The following is a 22,375-nucleotide window of genomic DNA, read 5'->3' as shown; positions in this document are numbered from 1 at the left end:
TCTCTCTCCCTCTGTGTGTGTGTGTGTGTGTGTGTGTGTGTGTGTGTCTGTCTTTATGTCTTTCTCTGTATCTCTCTGTGTCTCTCTTTGACTCTCTCTCTCTCTCTCTCTCTCTCTCTCTCCCCCCCCCCAACATGAGCTCTCACCTCCTCCTCCATGCCACTCAGGCCTCTTCCAGTATTTGGGTCAAACACAAGTTGACTCTTCCCTCATTGATTCATGAGCTGGGTTTCCCAAAAATAGTCCAGGCACTTTAACCCAGTTTACAGTGTTCTTATTGGCATCACCAGTTTAACTCCTGGCACAGTTTATATGGTGATTGACAGAAAAATAGAAAAAGAAAAAAAACAACAACATGGAAAGCCTGTGTAGCTGCATGAGGATTCCATGTGGTTTGTTGAAAGGCTGTGTGGGATAGATTGTCATGAAGCACATGGAGTGTATGTCAGAGTCCCTCTCTTCCTATGAGCAGCCTGCAAAACCCCTAGCAGTCAGGATAGCCTATGGCAATTACCCTTCTACACCCTGGGTGGTGTGTGGGTCAAGTGCCCTGCTGACAGGTGCAGTGTTCTTGTTTTTTTAATAGTAGATGCTGATGCAACAACTTCTTCACTGTCCTGATTTAAATACATTTTCCTATGAGGGGCACATTTTCAGATGAACTCTGTGTCTAGATTAGTCCTAGAGCAAGAATGATGCATTCACAGTTGGACAATCAAAGTAGCCCCTTTTTCAACACAGACCAGTCTCAACCTCAGTAGGCACATAGTGGGAGACCAACAGTCATCCACACCAGATTGAAACTGGATCCTACTTGATATCCTTCCTAAGGCTCCCAGAAGGAGCTCACCCAGGAGTTTACTTGGGAATTACACTTCAACACCCTCCCTGGAAACCGTGCTAGGCAAAAACTACAGAGATGAAGCGTCCTAGTTAGCTTTAACTATCAACTTGACATCTTAGAGACATCGGAGGCAGTCTCAGTTGAGGAATTATGTAGATCAGAGTAGCCTGCAGTCATGTTTGAGAGATTGATGATTGATGTAGAAATGTCCAGCCCACTGTGAGTGGTACCATCCCTAGTCAGCTGAGCCTAGCCTGTATAAGAAAACTAGTTGAGCATGAGCCAGAGAGTAAGCCAGAAAGCAATACTTCTCATGATTTTTGCTTTGACTTCCTGCTTAAGTACCTGCCCTGACTTCTCTGAATATGGACTGCAACCTGTGAGCTAAAATAAACCCTTTCCTCCCCTCAGTCACTTTTGGACAGATTGCTCTATCCCAGCACCAGAAAGGGAACTAGAATATAAAAAAGACCTGATAGAAAAAGGCCCCGATTATTCTTACAGTCTGAACTGTCTCTCCCAGGCTTCCTTATCTGGATTTCTTCATTCTCATCATGTAATTCATGACGATTGAACTATAGCCTCATATGATACAACAATGGTATACCTACTAGTACCAGTTTTCATGAGCTATACCACCTGATTTTAGTTTTTATTCCTCTTCTGAGTTTCCTTTCCCTTTCCTCTCATGCATTTGTTTTTATTCCCAAATCATCAAAATGGGTTTTGCCTAGAGCTGCTCAGGGAAAACAGGACAGAAATTAATTCATTGATGCTTATGTCAGTCATTGTCTAAAGTGCTTCTTAGGTATGATGACTTCAGTCAATAGCTATTTAAGTGAATTTAAATTCTAAGAAGGAAAATTAAATATACTAGACACTGATCCAGACATCATTATTTCAAACTCTGTAAATAGCATCTGAATTTTTGCTTGCAAAAAATTCAAAGACACGAACCTAAAAGCATTCATTGTTTTTTTTTTTTTCTGACTAATTTCTTTGGACATGTCATGTTTGGAACATTTATGCCACACATGTCTTTGAAGCTGATGCTATTAGGGAAATGCTACTAAATCAACTATAAAGTAAGAATTTCTCCTCTCGTTTCTGGATATTTTTTAATTGTACAGATTTGTTGATGCTAGATAGTCTTCTTAGTTTTTAAACTATCTAAAGCCTTAAATACTATGTAGTGTTTCTCCAGTGGGTGGAATGTTAGACTAGAGAAAGCAAAGCCATGGGTGAATCCTAATCTTTTTCTTTTTTGCTATTTTGAGAAATTTTTATAGAAAACATAAATCACCTAATGGGCTCCCTAATTCTTTTAATTGCATCAATTCAGCAGAATCCAATTACACTAGACCTTAAGAGGCAGATATATTTACTGATTGCATTACCATAATAATGATGGCTTAGTGACAATAGTGAGCATTTATAATCCCTCTCATTCTAAAATGGCTTATCAAACCATACATGAAGCCTCCTGGCATCTCTGAAAGAGAAATCATGCACACAAATAGCAAAGAAAGAGCTGCCTCTGAAAGTCTCCACCTCCTAGGTGTCTTTTGCCTCATGGAAAAGAATGTCCTTCCTGACTTTGGTAATAAGCCAAAAGTCACATGACCACTTCCACTCTGGGAACTGGTCAGATTGGTAATGTCCCCTGGGACACCAACTCCTGCTTTACAGTCATTAAAAGGTGATGAACTATATGTCCCTCGGGTCCCTCCCTGCTTTAAAACCCCTGGTTGAACCTGGCCTTGATAGAAGCATTTTCTTCAGCCCCAGTGCTGGGATCAAATGTGCTGAGATCATTAGGAGCATATGGCACAGACAACTCTTAATGCACACTCTGGATCTCAAAACTGCGAGTTGCAGAACAGCAGCCTGGTGGGGTCGACTCCTCTTCCCACCCTCTATCCACTGTTGGTTGGCTGCAGTGCTAGTGTCCTGAAAGGTCACAATTTAGGTGACAGCCCAGAGCTGGGTCTCAGCAGAAGTCTGCTCAAAGCCATCAAGGAGCCTAGGAGAGTACTGCTCCTGAGATGCACAGAAGCATCCGTCCATCTTCCTCTTCACGCTTCAAATGAGGAAACTAAAGCCTAGGAAGGCTTTGTGACTTGTTGTCATCACACAGATGCTCAGTGGCAAAAATGAGGATATCTTCCCTTCTACTGACATTTTCACTTTCAAAATCAGGGGCCAGTTGTGAAATTTTCAGAAAACACAGTGTCACTCCTGGGAACTAGAAATAGGGACAAGGAAGGGAGTGGGCCCATGTGGTCTACACAAAGCTTCAGAATGTGTGGTGAAGCAGAGGTGCCTAGCTGAAACTGGAACTCTCTGGACAAGGAGTGAGTTTCTGAAACTTGTGGGACTATTTATCCACGTAACAAAGAAGCAAAAGGAAAAGAAAGACACATAGATCATCCTGGCAACATAGGAAGTTGAACTGCCCAGGAATAATGGGAGCAAGAAACTCCCTCAGGGACAAGGGAGGGAATGGAACCCTGACCCTTTTAGTGTCTATCAGGGACAGAGCAAAAGTATGAAGAAAAATGTACTATGAAAGTTAGGCTCTGCCCTTTCTCTACAAAGGTGACTTTGCTGGCCCGGTTCCTCAGTAAGGAGAGCTATGTGTCCGAGGATGTGAGTTGCAGAACCGTGACAGGGAAACAATCAAAACCGTGGATACATTGTAGGCTCTAAACGTAAAATGAAGCTATCCACATAAAATGCTCATAGAGGGGAGCATATGGGGAGTAGAACTGTGCTATCCAGATTTGGAGGATTATCTCTGGGCCCATCTGTGGACAAACTGTTTCACTTCCCATAGACATAGTCTTCTTTGAAAGGATTCCTTCTTTCTCACTCATATGGTAGGTTTGAAAACCACAGAATTTGGTAGAAGAAGCACTGTATAAATGATAGGGCCCAATGAAACTTTCTTTGCAGCCACTGTCACTAGCCTGAGTCCAGGAACACCGGTGTTGGAGTTTTGCTTTCCTGGGCTCCACCTGGCAGTCACTGGGCCCATCCTCTGTCTAATCTCTAAGTCTAGCCTGTAGAGATAGCTGGTAGTAGAACAGACTCAGAAACTACAAGGAACTAGCCACACCTCTGCATAATGCTTATCAGTATCTCCAAAGTGACCCCAAGTCACAGTATCTCAAAGTGACCCCAAGGGTCCAAAGTGACCCCTTACCTTGTAGGAAAAATCAAAGCAGGGTTCAAGCATCAATGGTGCATGAAATAGGAAGGATATCTGAGGTCAGGGCAGTTGTGGACCCATGGATAATAGGGGCTGACCCTACTCTGCCTACCAGGCCTCTTGACCTCATCCAACCCGGGCTGCAGACTGCACCTCCATGCCTCCTGTAGCCACCACAAGAGTTCTTATCTGAACCACGATGAGTTCACTCTTTCCTCTTCTGCAGCATAAAATGGAACAGCGAATCCCCAGTTCTCAGCAGCCATTTCCCCCAAGAGCTTGGAGGGTAAGTTGGAGCAGAGATGCAGCAGGTACTGCTATGGCATGTGCTCCCTGCTCAGTGAGTCTCTGCTGGCTCCTGCCTGGTCTCTGGAAACTCTTCCTCTACCCACCCTAAGCTGCTTCATTACACAATCTCTCATTCTTTCACACATTGACATCAGGCTCCGTGACCTCAATTCTGCTCCCAGGCCTAGTGCTACCTCGCAATGAGACCTAGCCCCAACTTAGGACCTGTGGCTAAGGTACAGACCCAGGCCAAATTCCTATATACTCAGGAAAAAGCAGATCCTTCTAAATCTTTGACTAGACTATAAGAACGGACTTCTATCTCAGCAGAAGTGCCAATTAAATGAACTGTCCTTCCTGGAGTGACTGAAATGAGCAAAGGTAAAATTTCTCCTCCAGGAGTATCAAGGCATAATTAGTGAGCCCACTCTCAACTTTTCCCTGGGCAACCAGGCCACCCAGACCTCCATGTCAATCTCTGTCATTCATGTATACTGCATCATCACCAGTGAAGGAACAACACAGCCAGAAGACACCAGACATGAACAGCACCAAGGCTCCCATTTCTCATGGGGTAAGTCTGATGTGGGAAGGGTAAATTCTCAAAGAAATGTCAATGCTATGGACAGAAAAGTTCACAGTTGCTTGTGAAGGCAGAAAGGCTGTGTAGATGATGGGGTCCTTTAGCTCTGAAAGGCCTGCTAAGATGGGCCAAGAGGTGAAACTAAAAGATGGAAAGAAGAGGCTAGAGGAAAATGGGTGGAAGAGAAGAGCTACCTGAAATTGAAGCATCACCCACACACTGAGGCCTGGCAAGTGCCACTCCAGAAATCCCTTTTCTAGTGACTCAAGCAAGAAACATTTCTAGAACAACTTGCAAGTCAATCATGGCAGGAAATCAGAGCAAGACATACAGGATGACCTCTGTATGTGCTGATCATGGTCTGCTGTCGACCATGATTGCACAAAGCCCTGCTTCCTCAGCCCATAAAGCCAGCATCCTAGAAGGGTTGAACATCCCATGAGAATGCCCACCCCCAGGAGGTTAACTTCCTTGACCTGAGGTCTCACCTAAGTCAGAAAGTAAGACAACTGACATCTTGTGAGGTTCAGGTGGGGCACAAACCTGCAGGTTCTGGAGCCAGGGGATGCCATGCTGAGGGACAGTCCAGCGTCATCCCTTCCCTGGGCTGCTCAACTTCTACCATCTGTGTCTCTTGCTAATGTTCCCATGCTCCTGGAAAAACTTCATCAAAAGGTTCAAGTCAGCTGCCATGTTACAGAATCCTCTCTCTTCCTGTTTATCTGCAGGGCTTCAGGGGCCTCAAAGCAGGACCCTATCTGCTTCTGCTTGGGCCATACAACTGCATAGAGGGACTGCCTGCTTTGTGGGGACCATGCTTGCTCTCTCCTGGTTAGAACCTGCCAGAGCAAGGCTGTCCTGGGAGCCCAGAGGCTCAGCATGTAGTCAAGCCCAATCCTTGCATAGATGATGGGTGACACACAGCAGGTGGGTAGGTGGGTGGCCTCAGAAGTCACAGAAGACATGAGACTATCATGAAGACTGAAATAGGATTCCAGTCGTCAATGATGAAACCACCATGACTGTGGAGTCACTGGAATTGAGGCAGTGAGGTCACTGCTGAGTGCTAATTGAGCCTCTCTGGCAGCCTGGTGTCACTGCCTGAATTATCAATGAATCTGGCCAAGTCAGGCTTGAGTCCTGTAAAAACCTTTCCTCTACTCTAGAATGCAGGCATGTGGGCCTGAAAGCACAATAGTGAGAGGTATACACTTAACAAAACAGTCTCCAGAATGGTCCCCTGGTCCTCCACCGACTCACTGTGCCACACTCCCCACATCAGCAAGCCTGCTCTCTCGCTCTCTCGCTCTCTCGCTCTCTCTCTCTCTCTCTCTCTGAGCATTTACTAGATCATCTAGAAGCAACATGGAGACTTTGGCGACTCTGCTCTCTGAATGAGCTTGAGGTACAGCAAAGAGCAGAAGGAACATGTTGCCAAAGAGAAGGTTTCAGAAGGAGTCCCAGCAGGATACTTCTACAACCAGGAGAGAGGTGGCCACAGAAGGCCCAGAGCAGAACAGCAAGGAAAAGGCTTGCAGGGATGAGGGTCACCCAAGCTGGTGAGATGAGCCCATGCTCAGCTCAGGAATCTAGGGGGCACTGTTGGGAGCACGTCCTCCCTCTGCCCATCAGAGAAGTGATAGTCTCCCCAAGAAAGGCATTTTAAGGGAAGGATTGGAAATGTTCTGAAGTATGTGAATAATATTGTCTAGGAAATGGAATACTTTTAGGTTAGTGTTATGTCCCTGCAGCTACTGTCCAGAGCTGGATCTAAGTCCAAAGGAATCTCTTTCTATACATGGGACAGTAGGATGCTCATGACATCATTAGAGACAGCCTAGTGCAAAAGATAGCCTCATACACAAAGAGGCCCATCATAATGAAGATGCCATGCTGAGGAATGCCCAGCCCTCTGAGGGCAGCTACTCCTATCAAGAGTGGGGGTCGCTATAACCTAGAACAAAGCAGAGTGATGAGAGACATAAACCATGGCCATCAATCATATCAGCACCAGAAGCCACAGACATCCAGTGAAAAACAAGGTGATCACAAACAGGGACAGCAATCAGGCCTTGCTGCCCAGAAAGTCTGTGTCCAGGAGACTCTTCCCACATAGTCGACAGGAGACAGGATTCTGGGTCACCTTTCCCATGTCCCTCAGGCATCAGTCAGTAAGGTGGCACATCAGATCAACACAATGCTTCTCATGCATGTTAACAGAAGAAATATTTTTCAATAAATATATGTCCCACAAAGGAAAGCTTTACTTCTTATGTGAGCATACCCTCTGTGTACTAATGGCTGCTTCTTCTCAGGGCAGGGACTGCTTCCTGGTTTTGTTTCTCTCTCAGTGTAGTGACTTCTCTGTACACTGAGCTAGGAACAAGGCTGGGTAAGCATTTGGTCATCTTTGAAGAAGCTCCTAGGAGGATAGGGCACACAGAGAAGTGACAATAACACTCACACTCACCCATATTCCATAGCTGCACTGTGAGACACGCCATCCCAGTACCAGAGAAAAAGACTTCACATATGAGGAGAAACACCATCCCTCCAGGGACCCCACCTCAGGGACTTGCTCAGCTTGACCCTCTGGCTAGTTTCTACATTTGTGCAGGTGTAGGTATAGGTACTCAGAGGCATAAGAAGGCCCAGCATCTCACACATCACAAGGAGGGCTCAGGAATGCTGGGGCTGTGCTAGTCTCCTGTGCCATGGGCTTCTTGGAGAGATATGAAATCCCAGGAAAGAAGCCAGTCCTCCACGATGAAGCCTGTGGGACCCGAGCCTGGCACCCCCTCAGCTTGTCTGGGTGACAAAGTAGTGTTGTCCTCCTCAGTTGTGGTTAGAATAAAAATGGCTCCCAAAGGCCCATAGGGAGAGGACGGATGTCCTTGTTGGAGTAGGTGTGGCCTTGGTAGAGGAAATGTGTCACTGTGGAGGTGGGCTTTGATGTCTCATAGGCTCAAGCTAGGCCTAGTGACTCAGTCTTCCTTCCTGCTGCCTGCAGACCCAGATGTAGAATTCTCAGGTACCATTCTAGCACCATTTCTGCCTGAATTCTGCTATGCTTCTTGTCAGGATAATGGACTAAACCTCTCAACTGTAAGCTGGCTCCAATTAAATGTTTTCTTTTATAAGCTTTGCCATGATGTCCCTAACTAAAACAGTAGTCATTGTTTGCCCCCTCCTCCCAAGACCCCTTGGAGATGCCACACTGAACCTGTATCCCTGCAATGTGTGGTGACTACAAATGGCATTTGAGAGATATGTCACTCTGACCAGGGCTCTCCTGCTTTCCATCTTCTCAAGCCTATGTGTGCAGTCGTGGTGTCCATGGGCAAGAAGCCTCTGCCCTCACAGGACATAGCACCAACTCTAGGGATGGGACCGTTGGCTGTAAGAATCCTCTCTCTAACACCATCCCAGTGACCCTTGCTCTTGGCCTAAACCACAAGCCTGGAGAAACCTCAGCTCCATCACAGACTTCTGAAAGCAAGCAGAGCCATCAATCAGAAAATAGTATTTCCGAAGAGCCTTTTTAACTCCAGAAAGCATGAATTCCTGATTGACGGGAAAGCCAGACCTAAGAATTCTGTACCCTGGTGAACTTTATACATACACAAAGCACTAACACTACACTCAGGGCAGAAGAGGGTACCTAATGTTATCAAGAGCATGACCTGGGATGATACAGTAAGTCCTTCCGGGCTTCCAGCACTTGCTGTCCCATGAGACCAGCCGGAGCCCAGGCTATCCTAGAGGCCTGGCTCACACAAAGGAAGGGGCTTGTTCAAAGTGCAGGAATTACCTGGGCACTGAGCAGGCCTGGAAGGGTCCTGGCTAGGCAGCACTCAGCTCCAGGCAAGCTTCAAGTCCCAGGATCCATCCACTTGGGCATGAGGATGCATCAAAACAGAGGAGCAGCAGCTTGTTTTGCTGCTCTAAAGCCTTCCAGAGATTCTCACTATGAGAAATCAGGTCACCTTTCCCCTAATTTAGGTGCAAATGCGTGCATGTCTGTCTGTCTGATTACATGTGCATCACACACCTGCAACACCTGTGGAGGCTACTGATATGAAACCGTGCTCCGTATCCTGGGCTGGTGCAGTTCCTTCTTCCTCCAGACAGTTCCCTTGGGATGAAGAGGAAGAAAAGTTGGAGGCCTCCATCTTTTCTGTAGCCCACAGGGGGCAGTATAGGGCCTGAGTTCCCAGGGGCTCCTCCCACTTCCCCTCCCTCTTCCAAACATTCCTCCAGCACTCCCCTAGAAATTGCCTCCCCTTTCTACTCTCCAAGGACCTGCTCTGAGACTGCCTTGTCTCCTCCATGCCAGACTCTACAGGAATCTCAGGCCGGGCTACAGTGCTCCAGATGCTATGGTTTCAATATTGCCAGGCATGTCAGCTCCCCAGTCAAGGCCGAGCCGCCCCCAGCACCTCTGAATTCCCCCAAAAGCCCTGGGGGACACAGGTTCTCTGTGGTTCCTGGGTAGGGATCCTTACAGGAAGTCTTCCACCCGATACATTAACAAGGTCCAGATCTGTTCTACTCCAGCATCACTGCACACCCTGCAGTTAAACAGATGAAGAGCAGCAAATCTTTCAGATACATCCTGATTGGCTGCAGGCATCATGTGCAGCAGGCACCACGTGATCGACTGGCAGCCTGTAATTGAATTCATATCTGCGATTGGCTGGAATTTCTTTGCTGTGATTGGCTGACTCTCGGTTGCTTCTTTACAAGATTAACCTACCCTTGGTTCATATAGGAAATGAGGTTACAGGTCTCTGTATGGTGAGCACACTGGACAAACCTCATTGGTAATTTTACGGATTTTGTCCAAAGTAGAGTTCAACAGTCCCATTTCTTTCGTCCTTCCAGGTCACTCAAGTATGGGCGTTGATGGGCCCTGCCACTGTCTGCCAGGATTGAAAGGAATCTTAAGGATTCCTTACAAAGTTCACAGTTCACAGTGCCAGGTTAGCCCAGCACCCTTAGGGATACCTTCTTTGTCATTCTGACTATAAAGGCACGACTTGGTGGGAAAGAAGAGCAACTCTTTGTTCAATAATTAAGGAGAGTCCTAAGAGATACAAGGCAGACAATATTGCTGACATTCATTCTTCCTCAGAATGCTCTCTGAGGCACAGGGAGCAAAGCTGCTCAGTTTGACAGTCAGGCCTCAGAAGCAGCTTAGCAGCTTGTGAGCCCCACTGCTCACAGGCTGCAGATGGACTCCTCACTGCAGGGTGACTGACTGAGAGGTGCTCATTCCTGCAGACCACCTGGCAACAGGCATCTTAGTGATCCACAGGCCAATCCATTGCCTGCTTTGATTAATTTAACCATGATGATTTGGGTCAAAGGTCTTTCTCCTCCCATCTGTGGGATTAACACTACCTTCACACTCTCTAAAATCAAACTTTGAAAGAGGAGAATAAAAAAGAATTGTTTGATGTTGTTTTGAGACATTTACTTGCTATTAGCGCAGGGTAGACTTGCTGCAATCCTGACTTAGTCTCCCTAATGCTTGGAAACACAGGCATGAATGCCTACACCCAAGAGAACATCAAGAGAAGACAAATCTCAACTCAAAATGATGAGCTTATACTCCTGCCATCAGGAATTTGGGAGGCCAGAAGGCAGTGGGCTGATACAGTCAAAGTAGTAAAATTTGAGAACATTCCTGTTGGTCGTGTATATATGTATAACTGTATATATGTGTGTGTCCCCAAAAGACAATTATGCTGTTTGTATTCTATTTATGGTGTTTCTGATAAATGTATACTTTGTATGGCTGTTTTAGATAGAGAAAAAAATCAGCCAATCAGTTTACTCCAAGGAGTGTTTAACGCATACTCCGTGGAGATGTCATTTCTTTGGCATTCCTCCCAAATGGGAATTTACTATGCCACACTTCAGACAAACAAACAAACACAAAAACAAAAACCCTTCCTGCTTGGGAACATGATTCCAGAGTTACAAATTTGCTTAGTGCTGTCTACCAAAAAAATATATATACATATATATATGTATATATGCTTCCATATACACCAGTGTGTGTAAATACCTATGTAAACCACTGTTCCATATTTCAGTGGTAAAGAGAAGAAGTATATTTCAAATTTTTTATGTATATATGAGGCTAAGCTGCTGTCTGAATAATTGTCTGTAGTGGTTTAAGCAGTTGACCTGTTGCAGTTGGAGATTAATAAACAGAGAGTGCTGCAGATTCTGCCTAGAGATTCACAGGTTAAACCCAGCTTTTAAAGGTCGATGCCAATGTGTTTTAGTTGTCGGGTAAGCAGCTAGACGAATGACTCCTGGGACCACCAGGCCTGAACTTACCTGTCAGCTGAGATCTGGGGATCTGGAGAACTGGATCCTGCAGGAATGCAGCTTCAGTTGTACATTGCTAGTCAGCCTCCAGTAGGAGACCGTCCCTGGGAGGCAGACCCTTCACAGAGCCTTCACTGCCCTGGCTAGTGATCCCACCCTTTCACAGGATCCCAGAGTTTAAGAACTGAGCAAGTGGTCGGAGCTTTCTCATTTGGGGCAGGGGGCAGGACTGTGAAGGTGATTCTGTAGGGGCATGGTCAGACTGTGAAGTTGGAGCCTCAGGTGAAAGGGTTCTAGGTCTTCAAGCAGTTGATCTCCTGTGCAGCAGTTGGTTGTTGAGTCCAGTGGTCACAGACTTTGGAGCAGCAGTTTCTCCTTGCTCCCCACTTAGTTGCTGCCACTGACAGTGCAGTTCAGCAATGCTCACTCTGCTGCCCCAGAGCCTGTGTCCAGGGCGCCGGAACCTGTGTGGGTGGCCTTTGAGTGGGGTACTGAAGGGCCTAGGCCGGTCAGGGAAGCTGCACCAGGCCAGGTTGATGGAAGAGAAAGAAGACTGAGGTAGAGTGATTTGACTTTCTTTATACTGCAGCTTACTTGCCAGTGTGTTTATACAACAACTGATCCTCCCTCCTGACCCCAAACAGGGTTTCTCTGTGTAATTCTGGCTGTCTTGGAACACCCTATAGATCAGAGAGATCCACCCAAGTACACTAAAGACTTTTTTATTTTTAGTTATTTATGTACCAAATGCTGCCCCCATCATCCCTCACAGACTTCCTCTCCCATCCCCCCTCTTTAGCCTCTGAGGGAGTGGTACTCTCCCCCAAGCCCCAATATCCCCTCACCCCTGTAGTCTGTGCAGGATTAGGCCCGCCCTCTCCCACTGAGACCAGACAATGCAGCCCTTTGATACATATAAACTGGTGGCCTTGGACCAGCCCCTGTATACTCTGGCTGGTGGCTCAGTCTTCTGGGAGTTTCTAGGGGTCCAAGTTGGTTGACACTGTTTGTCTTCCTGTGGGGTTGCCATCTCATTAAGATCCTTCAGTCTTTCCCCTAACTCTTCTACAGGGGTCCCCAACCTCCATCCAAGGTTTTCCAGTGTTTTGTGAGTGTCTGCATCTATCTCAGTCAGGTGCTGGGAAGAGCCTCTCAGAGGAGCTGCTAGGATAGACTCCTATCTGCAAGCACATTGTAGCATCACTAATAGTGTGCCTGACCATAGGATGGATCCAAAAATAGGCAGGTCACTGGTCAGCCATTCTTTTAGTCTCTTCTCCTTCTTTGTTCCTGCATTTCTTTTAGATAGGAACAATTTGGGGGTCAAAGGTTTTACAAGTGGGTTGATGTCCCCAACCTTCCACTGAGGGTCTCGTCTGGCTACTGGAAGTGGTTGCTTCAGGTTCCATATTCCTACTGTGGGGGATTCCTGCTAAGGTCACCTACACTGACTCCTGGGTGCCTCCCTTATCCCAGGTCTCTGGAGCTTCCTAGAGAACTCTCTTCCAAACCCCATCCCGGCCCAACAGCTGTGTATTTCCATTCATTCTCCTGACCCTCTGGGCGTCTCTCCTGCTCTCTCCAAGCCTTTTATCATGGAGGGGTGTTGGTTTGTCAGATGCTCTTTAGACATTTAGTGAGATAATCATGTGGGTTTTTTCCTTTCAGTTTGTTTATTTAGTGGATTACAATGTATTGAAGGATTTTCATATATTTAACCTACATCCTTGTGATGAAGCCTACTTGATCATGGTGGATGCTTTCTTTGATGTTTTCTTGGATTCAGTTTGCAAGTATTTTCTTCAATAAGTTTGTATCAATGGTCATTGGAGAAATGTGTCTGAAATTTTCTTTGTTGAGTCTTTGAGAGTCCAATGCTATCCCAAAAGTCCCACACACTCCCCCACCCACCCACTCCCATTTCTTGGCCCTGGCGTTCCCCTGTACTGGGGCATATAAAGTTTGCACGACCAATGGGCCTCTTTCCACTGATGGCCGACTAGGCCATCTTCTGATTCATATGCAGCTGGAGACACGAGCTGGGGGAGGGGGTATTGGTTACTTCATATTGTTGTTCCACTTATAGGATTGCAGATCCTTTCAGCTCCTTGGGTACTTTCTCTAGCTCCTCCATTGGGGGTCCTGTGATCCATCCAAGAGCTGACTGTGAGCATCCACTTCTGTGTTTGCCAGGCCCCGGGATAGTCTCACAAGAGACAGCCATATCTGGGTCCTTTCAGCAAAATCTTGCTAGTGTATGCAATGGTGTCAGCGTTTGGAGCTGATTATGGGATGGATCCCCAGATATGGCAGTCTCTAGATGGTCCATCCTTTCCTCTCAGTTCCAAACTTTGTCTCTGTAACTCCTTCCATGGGTGTTTTGTTCCCAATTCTAAGAAGGAGCAAAGACCACATGATCATCTCATTAGATGCGGAGAAAGCATTTGATAAAATCCAACACCCATTCATGATAAAAGTCTTGGATAGATCAGGAATTCAAGGCCCATACCTAAACATGATAAAAGCAATCTACAGCAAACCAGTAGCCAACATCAAAATAAATGGTGAAAAGCTGGAAGCAATCCCACTAAAATCAGGGACTAGACAAGGCTGCCCACTTTCTCCCTATCTATTCAACATTGGACTTGAAGTCCTAGCCAGAGCAATTTGACAACAAAAGGAGATCAAGGGGATACAAATTGGAAAGGAAGAAGTCAAAATATCACTTTTTGCAGATGATATGATAGTATATATAAGTGACCCTAAAAATTCCACCAGAGAACTCCTAAGCCTAAAAAACAGCTTCAATGAAGTAGCTGGATATAAAATTAACTCAAACAAGTCAATGGCCTTTCTGTACACAAAGGTTAAACAGGCTGAGAAAGAAATTAGGGAATCAACACCCTTCTCAATAGTTTCACATAATTTTAATGTCCCCAGATTCCTCTATGTATTCCATAGTTGATAGATGTTCATATTCTCCAGTTGAATTGCTGTGACTTCCCTGAGACCCACTTCCTCCATACATGTTGCTATCAATAGCAGCTCCAGCTCAGGTGTACAGAAGTTCCCACTGGCACACGGCTGGGCTCCTTGTCTGCTCCTTGGAAGCCTCTTTTCCCAACCTTACTCACTTCAGTAACTGTAGTATTCATGGATGGGCCTAGGGACTTGGAATATGTTTGGTTCCTTTTTATATTTCTGTTTTATTATATACAGCTCAGCTTTAGGCCAGTCTCCCACACTTTTAACACACTTTCCCTTCATTGATTTATAGAAACTTATATTCTGGGTATGAACCTGTAGGGATAATTCTGATGCTAAGTCCTGTTCCCTAATTGCTTCTTCTGTGAGTAAAGAAAGGCAGGGACTAATTACTGGAAGAAGGTACAGGTAGGACTTCCAGGTCCCTGGATGGCCAAGAGAGAGAGAGAGGGAGGAGAGGAGAGTTTGCCACGTTGTGAGAGAGATAAGCCAAGCACTCATGTGAGGTCTTGTGAGGAACGGTGGTCAGGGGTTTTTAATCAGGTATTACATGTATCTTAGCAACTACAATATAGGGCAGGTGAGAGGAGAGGAGATAAGTATTTTGTTTAGGGCACACTTTTCCAGACAGGAGAAAGTACCACCCAACAAATGTGTCCAAAGGCAAGTTGAAAAGGAACTGAGTGTGTGTCTTTCATTCATGGATTCAAGGGAAGCTGGGTGGGGTCTGGTTGTGCAGCATGTTCCCAGAGCACAGGCTGGGTAGTGAAAAACTATACACAACATGAGCCCTTTATTGGTTGTATATCTTGGCAGGAAATTGTTCCATGAAAAGCACTTTCCCCCTGAAAACTGAGTGACAGATGGCTGTGTGCTACCATGTGAGTGCTGGGAACTGAACCCTGGTCCTCGCCAAGACGGCTATTGGTATTAATTACTGAGCCACCTCTCCAGTCCCATAGGATATGGAAGGGTTTTAACTATTTTATCCATCAAAATCATTATATTTCTCCCATTTATTTTTGTACACCTGTGAGATTCCAAGGAGAAAAAAAAAACCTTAAATTTTATCATAATATTAAATCTGAAAATAGTATTGAATTCTTGTTTTCATTACATTAGAATATATCAATTACATTAAATAGTATATTATAAAATTGATTCTTTTAAATTATGACAAGAATGTTACTACTTTAAGTTTAGGACTATTAAATGTATCTTTTCAAAATTTGGAAAAACTTTACCTTCATAGCTTTCCTACTTGTGTTAGATATTTTTCTAAGTGCTTTAAAAATATTCCACTGAACCAGTATAATTTTTGTGGGTTTTTTTTTTTTGTTTTCCTTATATAAAAATATGAAGTTGGATGTGTACCAAGAAAAAATTTTGAGAAAAGTTGGAGGAAGGAAAAAAATATAAACAAAATATATTGTATGAAAAACAATATCAACTAACCAGACCCTCCAGAGCTCCCAGGAACTAAACCATCAACCAAAGAGAACACATGGAGGTACCCATGGCTCCAGCCACGTTTGTAGCACAGAATGGCCATGTCGGACATGAGTGGGAGAGGAGAAGTCCTTGGTCCTGGGGAGGTTCCATGCCCCAGTGTAGGGGAATGCCAGGGCATGGAGTTGTGAATGGGTGGCTGGGTGGATGAGCACCCTCATAGAATCAGGGGGAAGAAGGATGGGATAGAGGGTTTCTGGAGGGGAAACCTGGAAAGGGGACAAAAGTTGAAATGTAAATAAATAAAATATCCAATAAAAAAACAAAGAGAAAAGTACCTTTCAAATACAACAAAACAATGCTTGAGAAAATAAAAACAGATGTGTTAGTGCACCCCGATCAGATATATGTAACTAAGATTTCTTTTGGATACATGGAAAAACATTTGATTTAGCATATTGAAGAGCTAACCAGCTACTTTGATCACTTCTCATAACAGTCCCCTCTGTTCATTCTCTTACAGATTCTGTTGTTAGGAACTACATCCTGGAGCAGCTGTTAGGAACTGCTATCCTGGCTCCACACCACTTCACACTGAGACTCCATTCTGTGGTGTGATACAGGATTTGGGATATAATTAGGTTACAAGCAGGGAACCTCCTAATTAGAGTGACACCCATGTAAATAGAAACAGAGAAAAAACTTCTATGTGCTCTATCAACTATGTATAGTGTGGGTGTGTGTATGGTGTGGGTGTGTGTGCCTTTCTCTTTCTTTCCTTCTATCATATAGGTGTACAAATAAAAGAGGCCCATCTGCAAACCAGGAAGACAGTCCTCACCACCACCAAATAATGTATGTAGTATGCAACCCTTCCCTAATTGCACTTGGCCTTGCAGAGGCTCTGAAGTGTATAGGCCAGGGAAGACTAGGGGAGAGGACCTCCAACTTACATAGATGTATGTAGAAGACAGCAAACTCACTGGGTACTCACTTTTCTGGTACAACATTGCAGGGAGAAACACCTGTGCCTCTGTGTGTTGCCACTAACCTAAGCTCTGTAAGCCCGATCCTCATTGATTCCCAGAGTGGATCCTTTCAAAGTGTGTCACTGGGACCTTAGCAAGAAGTGTAGATGCTAAATCTCCCCTGAGAAGTAAATCTACTGACAACTACTCTGGTAGGCTTTTATTTCCTTTCTTGTGTCAGAGCAGGAGATGTCCAGCAAGATTTGAATCTAGCAGGATATATAGATAGGTCAATGACAGGAGGTGGGATGTCCAGCCGGACCTGATACCTATCCCTGTATCTCAGGGGGCACTGGAGTCAGGGGTTTGTCTAGCAGGTTCTAGTACCTGGCATTATATATGCCACAGTAGAAGACAATTTGTCTAGACAGGACTGATATCTAGAAATCTATCTGATGAGTGTCCTTCATGTACTTAAGCTACAAAATGTATATAGCATGTTAATGGGATGAGACGTGCATGCTCAGCATATATATAAGGTCCTAGGTTATCAGGCACTGTTGCATACCATATCCAACTGTACCTGCCAATGTAACGCTATGATCAGATGCAGCTGGAGAAACCATCTGTGCCACACATACTATGTTGGGGATCTGGCCTCACCACATCACACACTATACCACCACCACCCTTGAACACCTGTCTGGAGGTGACTAGATGGCCAGGCCAAACTCACACAGTTTGAGGTGCATTTGTGCAATGGAGTTCTCATTGCTTGGTGAACTGAACACACCACTCATGTGAAGATGTGCCGAGCCTGTTCCCCCTGTAGACAGCTGACTTTTTCAATGTGGCTCATCGAGCCACCCTCAGCAGCAATTTCCATCTTGATAAAGATGTGTTTTCTGATATGGAACAGCTTCAGGATGTTTGGATGGTCCAGAACCTTAATGGTGTCAATTTCAGTCCAGTTGACTGACTCATTTTTCCTCACCCCTTTCCAGAATCCTGAATTAACCCACACCTCCTTCTGAAGGTTGGCACAGCTCTGTAAAGCTGCCTTAGACAAGGGTTCTGAGGATGACTAGATGATCCAAAAGGGTCACATTTTCAGAGGGCCTACCCTCCAGGTCCAGCTACATACTTACTGAAAGCAAGTCTTGCCTCAACAATGACATTTTGTCACTCTAGAAAACAGGTGGAAAGAAAGGTAATGTTATATACGACAAGACAATTCTCTAAAGACAAAAGTGGTGTGTTTTCTCTTCTGTGCAGAACCTCCATGTTTGGAAGAGCCTGGACATGAAAAGGGGATAGAAAAAAGGGCAGGGCTCTGCTTCCCTGGGATCATCCACAGAGCATGAGCTTGGTAGAGCCTGGGTATTTCAGTCACCACAGATTGTCCAAGGAGTGTGCTGCATGCAATTTTAAAACCACACTACCTCCTTTCCCAGGACTGGGGCCCATATTCTGGCTTAGGTCCACCAGTTGGGTGGAACTGATACTAAAATCTGGTTGCCAAATTGGTTCTTGATTTGGTCAATAAAGAAGTAAGCAGCCAATTGCTGTGCAAAAGGTAGAGGTTGGGCCTCTGGGTCCCAGGAGGAGAAAAGGATGTGAGAAAAGAGCAAGGTGCTTTTTGGTGCCATACATTGGACTGAGTAGAAAGCAAATTTCATAAAAGGACTTGGGTCACCTAGGCCCTGTAGCCTTCACTGAAGGCAGGGGCATGAGGAGGTTGATGAGATCTGGCTGATAGTGGTAAGATTAGGGCAGGAGATTTGTTGCCAGGAAATTGTGCTAGTAGGCAAATTCTAAATCAATAAGGCTAAGTGTGTGGATTTTTTTTTTTATCTGTGAACTCAAATGTCTTTGGTGGGGTTGACAACAAAGTTCCCAGGCAAAAGAAGTAACTGATGGTTTGGAAGAGCTAATCTGAGAGGATCAGGCAAGTCAAGAGCAGGATTTGACTATAGGTAATCTCAGAGCTAACTCAGGAGCATAAGTCATGGTCCCTGGCAAAAGAACAATCATTCTTATGACATTACACACATCAGGAATACTGCACAAAATCTTGGATGGTTCAGAATCCAAACTTCTGCAGCCTTGAAGCCTCCATTAGCCAGGCCATGGGAAGAAGGGGTCAGGACCAACCAAAGTGATTCAGCCAAGATTATAAGGCAAGGCGAGGGACCCACCTCACTAGCAAGCCTGCTGTGGATGCTCATCTTCTGTCTGCTCAGTGGAAACTCCTTTTCCCCCACCTCTCTGAGAGGTTGTTCCCTCTCCACCTGGGTTCACAGAATGTAAAGGACACTGTCACATGATCCTCAGGACAACCAAACTGTTCCTCCATTGAGAAACACCCCCAGCTGTCCAGAATCCATCTCAAAACAGAGGTCTCAGACTCCTCGTTTTCAACCACTGTTGTGGGGACACTCTCTTTGCTGCACTCTGTGTTTGAGAGGAGTAAAGCTGTCTTACAGAAGACTTCTCAGGTGTCTGCCTTACCCTCCTCGTGCCCCAGCACCGCTAAAGTTTCTCCTGAATCTTCTTATATCCTTTCATTGTTTACTTACATTCTTCTTGTGTGAGCACCAAGTCTAACCCTCATTGCCATCCTTGGTTATTGTCACTCTGTCTCATATCGCCACCTGCTGCTTGCTCAGTGGTAGTGCAGGATTAAGGAAAATAAAAATTAAAGCCAAAAAAAAAAAATTAAAAAGAATAAAACACAAAAACCTGAATGAGAAAAAGCTGGTCAGAAAACCTCTCCACTGGGGTTTTAAAGATGGCAGACATATTGTCCTCTGAGAATAGTCCTGGATAGGAGCTAAACTGCTACACACACACACACACACACACACACACACACACCATAATTTAAGATCCTAAGATGCAATGACAGTAACCAGGCAGGAACTGTTGTAGTTTGTTAAATGACCGTCACTCACACAAAGCCCCCAGAGACTGTAATCTTTGCAAAAAGCATGAAGATTTTACTTATCTAACATGTTGGGGAACCCCCTCTTAGCATGCAGGCCGGAAGAGAGACCCAGAACAAAGAAAGAACATACTTTGTACACTTTTGTTATTTTAATTGGTGTAGCCAATAACCTTTTTAGACATTGATTGGTTGGGATAGGGTGACTCTCATTTTTTTCTGTCCTTGAGGTTTTTAGTGTGAAGTGGGGCAGAGGGATTTTTCTGGGAGCTGCTATCTTGTTATGGTTATTTCTTTGAGAACAGCTAATATTGTTTTGGAAGCTTATAGGCTCAGTCTTTTTGACCATTAAAACTATGTTTTTACATTTGTTTAGTCAGCCAGCTTTCTTAACTGGCTGTGCACTTTGCCTGCTAGTACAGTTCAGAAAATCCTTTACGAAGAGGGAAGGTACTGAGTGGTCTTGAATTCATTTCGGATATTACAGAACAAAAAACATGTCATTCCTGTTGTTGGATGCATCTGGAGCTCCCTTCAGACTGGCATAACTTTTTGCATGACCCTGAGACCTGAGCACACAGTAGAGTGAATGTGTATGCACTGTCAACAGCAGCAGGAAGAGTCACTATATCCCTGTATTTCTGATACCTGCATATTAGCCTGGGATCCCACAAAACTGCTTCTGGTACGTTTGTCCTTCGATGGTTAGAGCCTATATATATATATATATATATATATATATATATATATATATACACATACATACATATATATATATATATACACATACATACATACATACATATATATATACATACATATATATATGTAATTCCTTCCTAGGCATCTCTTTGTCTATGGATTCTGAGGGGAGACACTCTAACAGGCCTGGCTCTTAGCCAGGGCCCCTGTGTGTGGGATCTTCAGACCATCACAGTCTTAGACCTCCTTCTCTCAGGGCAGAGAGTAGGCCTCAGATGTGTGTATGTTGAAGAAGGAAGATTACTAGGAGACCTGGTTCTGCCCCTCTCTCTGTTTAATTAAAATGGGGGGAGTTCAGATGCTTTGCAGAGTGTGCAGAAACCTGGTTGCATCAGGAGAGATGAACCTGGAAGCAATACCACCTATATGCTGTTGTATAAGTAAGAGCAGAGCCTCCTGGTCCTGTCAGGCAGATCTCTGGTGCACCTGCCATAGCCAGCACTGAATGCTGGTTTGGAATACACTGCCACACTTTTAGACCAGGAAATCCAGAGTGTGATGAGTTTGCTCTAGGATACAGATCTGAAATCTAAAAGACCCAGGGGGAGTATGCCCTTCCCCAGCCTTGAATAGGCTAAACAAACATCCAGTGGTTTTACAACCTGGCTGGAGGCTGGCCTTGGCCTTGCTGCATTTGCAACTTCCTACTTTGAGCTTTGAGCTTTGAGGAGTTGACTACCTCCTGAGCTTGCTTTGCAACTCAATCCAGCTGAAACAAAAGGATGTGTCTTTGGGGTTTGCCTATATAAACACAAGCTGAAAATTAAACTTTGAGTCCTTCTCAGAAATCTTTGTCTAGGCTTCATTCTTCTCTCACCTGCTTGTCTTTTCTCATTCCCATCCTCCCTTTCAGGTTTACTCAGTTCTCCGTGGCTCCTGGACAGATATAAGTTGGTATCCAATGTGTGGTTGAACAAGGTTGTGGGGAGGTCGACTGAGGAACACTGTCCTTGGTGAATCCACAGAAAATGGAAGAAGTTACAGTAAACAACATACAGCATTGATACTAGCGCTAGCCATAAATTTCTTCTTTTGGAGGCTGTTGTTGGAGGTGCAAAAAGTCTATGGACTAGGCTAAGTTGGTGTAGAACCAGTGCTGAAGTCACCTAGGGGTGTAACAGTGGGTTGGGATGAGGGAGTTCTGTATAGGCATTTTTCTGCAGCCAAGAACTGCATCAGGTGAGTCCACAGCCAAGAGTTTCATCAGGGGAGAAGGGGGAGGGGAAGGAGAGAGGGAGAGAGGGAAGAGAAGCAGGAGAGAGAGAGAACAAATACAACAACAAAACAACGTGCTAGAAAAAATGATTAGCTCAAGTATATTGATGCTGTCCAAGGTTCCCAGAAGAAGGAATGCTAAATCTACATGTGACAAGAGAAAGAGAGAGAATAGGTTTCAGAAAAACAGTTTTCCCCTGTTTCCGGGATGCGCTAGCAAAAACTGGATATAAGCTATCTCAAAAAAAAAAAAAAAAACTCTACAATTGTGATTTTTGGGTTCAGGAGGTAACAAGGTGCTCCTTTCTTGAAATTATTGCTAGAAAAATTAAAATTTTGTTTGATCTAAATATAAAAGATGTGTGTAGCTACTTCATTTTTGTTTCTGGCTAGTTTTATAGGTATAAAATGTTCTGCATGTCTTGGTTATAGAGTATTGCCTTGTAAGTTATTGGGTGTGATAAAAAATGTAACATTGGTAAAAAGAAAGTTAGTTTAGAACTGGTAACTCATGGTTGGAGTCATTTTAATCAACCACACATGGCATGAGCCAACCCAGGAAAGCAGGTCTCTAAAGTTACTTCAAAATTGGAATAATATTTGGTGTAATTCTTATCCTAGAAACTGAACTTATAAAGGATAGGATTTAAAACATTATTTTTTAATGAGATATTTTGTCATGCATTCATGTATAAGAACTAGCAGCGGAAAAAAAAGCACCTTTGTTACGTGAAAGTAGTGCTTTTGGTGTTGATTTTAAAGAGTATGGACTGTTTAAAATTGG

This window comes from Mus caroli, unplaced genomic scaffold (assembly GCF_978045245.1).
Source record: "Mus caroli unplaced genomic scaffold, Mus_caroli_1 scaffold_15, whole genome shotgun sequence".
Taxonomy (NCBI): Eukaryota; Metazoa; Chordata; class Mammalia; order Rodentia; family Muridae; genus Mus; species Mus caroli.
The sequence above is the reverse complement of the archived record's forward strand: the minus strand, read 5'-3'. Positions refer to the sequence as shown.